The 6,000-nt window shown below is 44.4% G+C and overlaps 1 long non-coding RNA gene across 1 annotated transcript; it reads left to right on the top strand.

The window, feature by feature from the left end:
* The first annotated feature begins 1,254 nt into the window (after positions 1-1,254).
* LOC141056291 (uncharacterized) lies at positions 1,255-3,494 on the top strand. Its single transcript, XR_012221603.1, has 2 exons — positions 1,255-1,344; positions 1,436-3,494. It is a non-coding gene; the product is annotated as an uncharacterized lncRNA (long non-coding RNA).
* Positions 3,495-6,000: the final 2,506 nt, after the last annotated feature.

Here is a 6,000-nt window from a genome sequence, read left to right as displayed (position 1 = left end):
ACATTTCGGATTTTACAATCATTTTTCAAGCTGGTGTGATAAAGTATTCTAATTTACTGAGATAATGACTTTTGGGTTTTCATTGGCTGTAAGCCATAATCATCAACATTACCAGAAATAAACACGTGACATAGATCACTCTGTGTGTAATGACTCTATAGAATATAGGAGAGTCACTTTTTGTATTGAAGAACTGAAATAAAATAACTTTTTGGTGATATTCTAATTTTGTGAGATGCACCTGCATCTATTATCTATTATCTATCTATTTACCAATCAGTGCATCAGCCTGATTGGTTGATAGATACATGAATACATGAATTGTAAACTGCATTACTGCTGTATAAACTATATTCCTACCATCAACATTAAATATACCGTCCTTGTTTCCTTAAAGGAAATTTGTTACTAAGTTTTTGCCACCTAATCTGAGAGCAGCATAATGCAGAAACAGAGACATGGATTTCAGTGATGTATCACTTACTGAGCTGCTTGCTGTAGTTTTCAGAAACTCACTGCTTTATCAGAAGGAAATTATCACTAGTAAACTTTTTGGCACATAGTTCAACCCCGCCCCCAAGCACTGATTGGCAGGGTTACTGCCTATGCACAATGTACACAGAACATGGCCAATCACGGTTGTGGGCAGGGTTATACATAGCTCAGCATTCAGAGAACTGCTAGATCTGCAGCAGAGAAAACACTGACTTTATTCAAACTACAGCAAACAACCCAGTAAGTGACACATCACAGGAATCAGGGTCTCTGCCCCTACATCATGCTGCTCTCAGATGGGTGAGCAACATCCTGGTGAAAGATTGCCTTTAAAGTGATCCTATCCACACATTTTTACTTATGAAGTAGTGGTGCGGCAGTGTAGGCGCATTTCCAGCAGTAATAATTACACCATTCTTGTGCCGATCCCATGTGCCAGTCATGAGAAATCTAGTGTAGAAGCCATATGCAAATCAGGCTGGGAGTGCACTGGGGGCGTGTCAGTACACTGGGACAGCCTCTTCTATATGTGTTGACACGCCCCCAGTGCACTTCCAGGCTGATTTGCATCTGGTTCTACACTAGATTTCTCATGACTGACACATGGGATCTCTGCAGAGAAGGCGTCACAGAGAACTGCTCCGGCGTAGAGACAGAGAGATTGATAGATAGATATGAGATAGAGGTTTCCGTCCCTGTGAATTCCTGCGGGTGCTGAGGAGGAGACAGGAAATGAGCGCGCCCTGCACATCTGTCCCCCAGAGACGCAGACCGTCGTCATCATCATCATAGACTTGGTCGATGAGATGATGAGGGTTCTCCTTCTGCTCCTGGGATACGTCCTACCATGTAAGCTGGTGTATCTAAGCCGGAGTATCTCAGCTGTGTCCCAATCACTTGTGAAGCGTCAGACCCCATTAACCCCTTGTGTCCCTGCCAGGCTGCGGCGCGGTTCGCGTGGATCAGGAGGAGAAGCTTCTGATGGTGAAGACTGGGGGGAAAGCGGAGCTGAGATGCAAACAGGATCAGAGCAATTATTTCTATATGTCCTGGTATCAGCAGAAGCCGGAGCGAGGGCTGAAGCTCATGGTGCTATCACTTGACGCCAAATCCGAAGACATGGAGAAGGAATATGAGGGCAGGTGGTCCCTACAGAGGCCCACCGTCTATAATTCCACCCTGACCCTAAAAGCCTCCGCCAGAGAGGATGGAGCCGTATACTTCTGTGCGGCCAGTATACACAGCCGGAGGCAGCTGAGCCCAGGGTGGTAATAACCCCGGTGTAATCCCCTCCGGCTCCTGCAGGGGGCCACATTCTGCAGACAGAGTTATTATCCTGCTCATTAACCCCTTAATTTTTAAAAAAAAACCCTTCCTACCTGTTAATAACACTCGTTTAAGGACCCAGCAATTTTTATAATCTTTTTTTTTTATCATTGTCTCGCACTTTTATTCTATTTTATCGATATAGTTGCAGAAAGATTTTTCTTTTTTTTTTTTTTCATTGCCCAACTTTGGGGTATAAATGACCTACTGATTAATTTTTAAACACTTCATTGAAGAATAAAAAAAAAAAAAAGAAATTTCAACTTTTTTTTTTCAAGTCTTTTTAACAGCACCGCTATTTTTTGTATTTCTCCAATTCACCGGGAGCTGTAATATAACGTCGTTCTTGTTTTATTCTACAATATGGTGTGACTATGGAAAAGCCAAATAAATAAGCAGAATTACATTTTGTACCTTTTGCACAATGAGAAAAAAAATAATAAAAAAGTCGTTTTTGTGTTTCCACCATCTGCGAGACCTAAAAAAAAAACACATAAAAGTTAAGTGAGACATAACTTTTAACTTTTGTATTTTTTTAAAGTCATGTGAGGACTTTTTTGTGTGTGACAGTTAAAAGATTTTCTTGGTTCTATTTTCAGGCAAATATTATGAAACTGATTTAATTACAACCTGTACACAGATACTGCATACTAAGTACAGATCTCCTGTGTATAATGCCACTTAGGGTGATATTAGTATTGTGTTTTTTTTTTATTAATGATCAGTATTGTAGTATTCAGTCTCTATGTGGTGGTAATATGCTGTCCGGGAATGGTGTGGCTGTATTTGTTCCTTGTATGTGCTATTATTCGGTCACTGTGTGGTGGTAATATAGTGTATGGTCATGGTGTGGTGGTATTTGTCCCTTGTATGTGGTATTATAGGTCACTATGTCGTGGTAATATGGTGTCTGTGTCATGGTATAGGACATGGATAAAGTCCTGCTCTCTCAGGGTTAATTTTGACGGCCTCCCTTTGTATTTGGGAGGGGTATTTATACTCACTCCAGACTAGGATTCCCTGTCAGCAATACTGTTATTCTGGCTGTGTGTCTGACCCCCCCCCCTGGTGTGTGTGTATACTGCATTGCTTGTTTGCTTCCTGTGTATGACCCGGTCTGTCCGCTCACTCTGCTCTGTCTCACGTTTTGGTAGTATTGTCTTCTCCGGTTCTGACCTCCTGGCTTGGCTATTGTTACTCCGTTACCGTATGCCCCTATTGTACCGTCTATTGCCCGTTCTGGATTACTGATCTCTTGCTACGTCCCGACTATCTGTTCTGTCTAATCCTTTTGGTGCTGTCATGCTATCTCATGCTTTGACCCTGGCTTGATCTGGTTTACGTACCTGTCTATGCCCCTTGGTAGCCTTGTCCAGTAGTTACCTTTTTAGGAGTTTCCCTGTAGCTCCTAGCTCTGTGGAGTTTAGGCCACGCCCCCAGCAGTCACATGCTTCAGGTCCTGTTAGTCTGAAGCACGTATCGTCACCGCTGCTGCCCTGCTCCACAGGTGTCTTTGAGCACAGTTTTTGTACTCAGGACACGCGCACTTGCTATGTGAGCAAGTGTAGTGCGGTGTTCTGGACATTCTGGTCATGGTGCGATGGTATTTGTTCCTTGTATGTGATATTATTGGTCATTTTAAAAATTGAAAAATAAATAAAAATATACCTAAATTGTATTGCATATTTTAACAAATATTTAATAGGATAGAGTAGAGTAGGGCTCGGCCAAAAGAGTCTACCTTGTCGTGGTGGCAGCTTAAAAAATCTTTTGGCCAAAACAAAGGCTGCTGGCTGTATGTGTGATCTGGTGATGGGAACTGTTAATGTGTGATTGGTGAGAAGTGAAGTTTTTCCAAAAGAGAACGGTGGGACTGTGGACAGTTCGAGGGGTGGAGGCGGGGTGGAGTCTCAAGGGGGCCCCAAAAATTTTGCCAGTATGGAGCCCCGAAATTCCTCGTGGCAGCCCTGGAGGCAGGTCATAGATGGGTGGTGCTGAAGCATAGGAACAAGGGGCAGAGCTGCATTCAGCATGGCGAGCCAAAGTTGCCCCCATGCCCTCCACTCAAAAGTGTAACAATTGCAGACACAAAGGGTGCGAGCACCACCGGGTCTGTGTGGAAGGGTGGCCCGCCGGGTCTCTGTATTGCAATACATGCCGCCAGTCAATCAGAGGCCAGCACTGATGTTGGCGTGTCCATCATGAGTGGCGCATTGTTGGCATGCCAAAATCAGCTACATGCTATATAAAACGATGCTGAATGTTGTAGGAGCGAAGGGAGATAAGAAGAATAATTTATTTTTTCATATTTTAGAAAAGAATGGCAGAGACATTATACCAGGAAGGGGCCCAGGATGAAGGACATTGCTAAAGGATAGGGGACATTATTCCAAGAAGAGGTCCATGATGGGAGACATTATACAAGGATGGGGAACATGCCAGAAAGGGTATCGGAATGGGGGAACATTATACTAGGAAGGGGCCCAGGATGAGGGAAATTGTAACAGGAAGAGGCCCAGGACAGGGGACATTATAACAGGATGGGTTAGATTGTACCAGGAAGGAGCAGAGGGTGAGGGACATTATTACATGATGGGGAATATTATACCAGGAAGGGTCCCAGGATGGGGGACACTATACCAGGAAGGGTCCCAGAATGGAGAACATTATACCCGGAAGGGTCCCAGGAGGAGCCATGATAGGTGACATTATTACAGAAAAGGGACCAGGATGGAAGGAAGGGACCATGAGGAATGTAAGGTGGTGTCTTCTGTTCTGCAAGTGGTCGGTAAGAGTAAGGCATGAGAACTGCCATTGTCGGCTGTCCTGGGTATCATGGTTACAGTTGAGACACATATGCGCTCTCATGCATCTGAGCCTTTCTGGAGTGTAGCCATCAAGCCTGTAATCGGCATCCCTGTAACTGGGACCTGTATTGTGTAACCACCAAGATTTGTGTCTCCGAGGAAGAAAAAAAATCTTGATATCTGCAGTTGCAGCCGATAAATCATTCGCACCCTATGAACACTGTAAGAACCATCACCATAACCCATACCTAGCTACTCGCACTTTAGGACATAAGAACACACTGCCCACTGACTAGATGATTACCAAGCTGTGGGGGTGCAGCTCGTTTAACTATATCCGCAAATGAGGACCTAAACTATGCAAAAAGTCCACTAATGTGCGTGTGAGACGCTCGCACACATATTGTACATTTGCCACACTTATCATTTAACCAAACTCCACCCCTGAGGATCTATCACCGATGTATGTCACTTTACTATCTAAAATTAAATTTACATTTTACCTAGATAGTCCACACAAGTCAGTGATATTTTATAATTAGTGGACTTTTTTGAGAATTTTAGATCCCCAGTTGGTGATATAGTGGTGTGAGGCCTTGTGCTGTGGGGGTGCGGTGCCGTTGCAGGCTGCATGATACCGGTGAATTCGGCTGGACAGGACCGGGCATTATAGAGTTCAATGAGGGAGACCTACAGTCTTTTACTAAACAATAACTTGGAGGGAACAATGTACAATAAATAGCAGGTGCATAACTTCACCAACATTTCCTTTAACACATGGGACATCTTCATCATCTTCACCCACGTTCTTCCCGTCCTTCTCAGAATGTCTCGGTTCTGCCTCACTCGGTCCAACATCTTCACCATTGTCCAGCTCAGTACTATAGTCCAGTTAGTTAGAATCCTAAGCTCAACCTGCGGTTCCACATCCTCCTCCCTCTTAAAGGAACTAGTTTGCCAATATGGCCGGTACTTAGCTTGTCATCTTGCTGATGCCTTAGAACTCCCACCAGGGCACTCTCTTCGTTTCCTGTTCTCCATTCCGTCCTAGCCCGTTACCTCTCTGAGTTATGTACTCTGGGCCGTACTGCTAGACGTTCTGTCCCAGGACCCGTCTCCGGTGCATCACTCGGTCCTTCAGCCACTTGTCTTTTTCCCTCTCTCTCTTTACTCAGGATCATGCCATCTACTGTCTTGGTCTCTGCTCACCTCAGGGACACTCTCGTCCTGGGGCTCTGTTCATTAGTCAGACCATAGGTCCTCTTTTACTACACCTTGGACTCTATCTAACTCTGTCCCTTCATATTAGCCCCTCCCACTCTGGGCTAGTCCCAAACATTAACCCCAACTCTACCTACTATCGGACAAAACA

The sequence above is a fragment of the Dendrobates tinctorius genome, unplaced genomic scaffold (assembly GCF_039654945.1).
Source record: "Dendrobates tinctorius isolate UK_male_01 unplaced genomic scaffold, ASM3965494v1 ptg000196l, whole genome shotgun sequence".
NCBI lineage: Eukaryota > Metazoa > Chordata > Amphibia > Anura > Dendrobatidae > Dendrobates > Dendrobates tinctorius.
The sequence above is the reverse complement of the archived record's forward strand: the minus strand, read 5'-3'. Positions and strand labels throughout refer to the sequence as shown.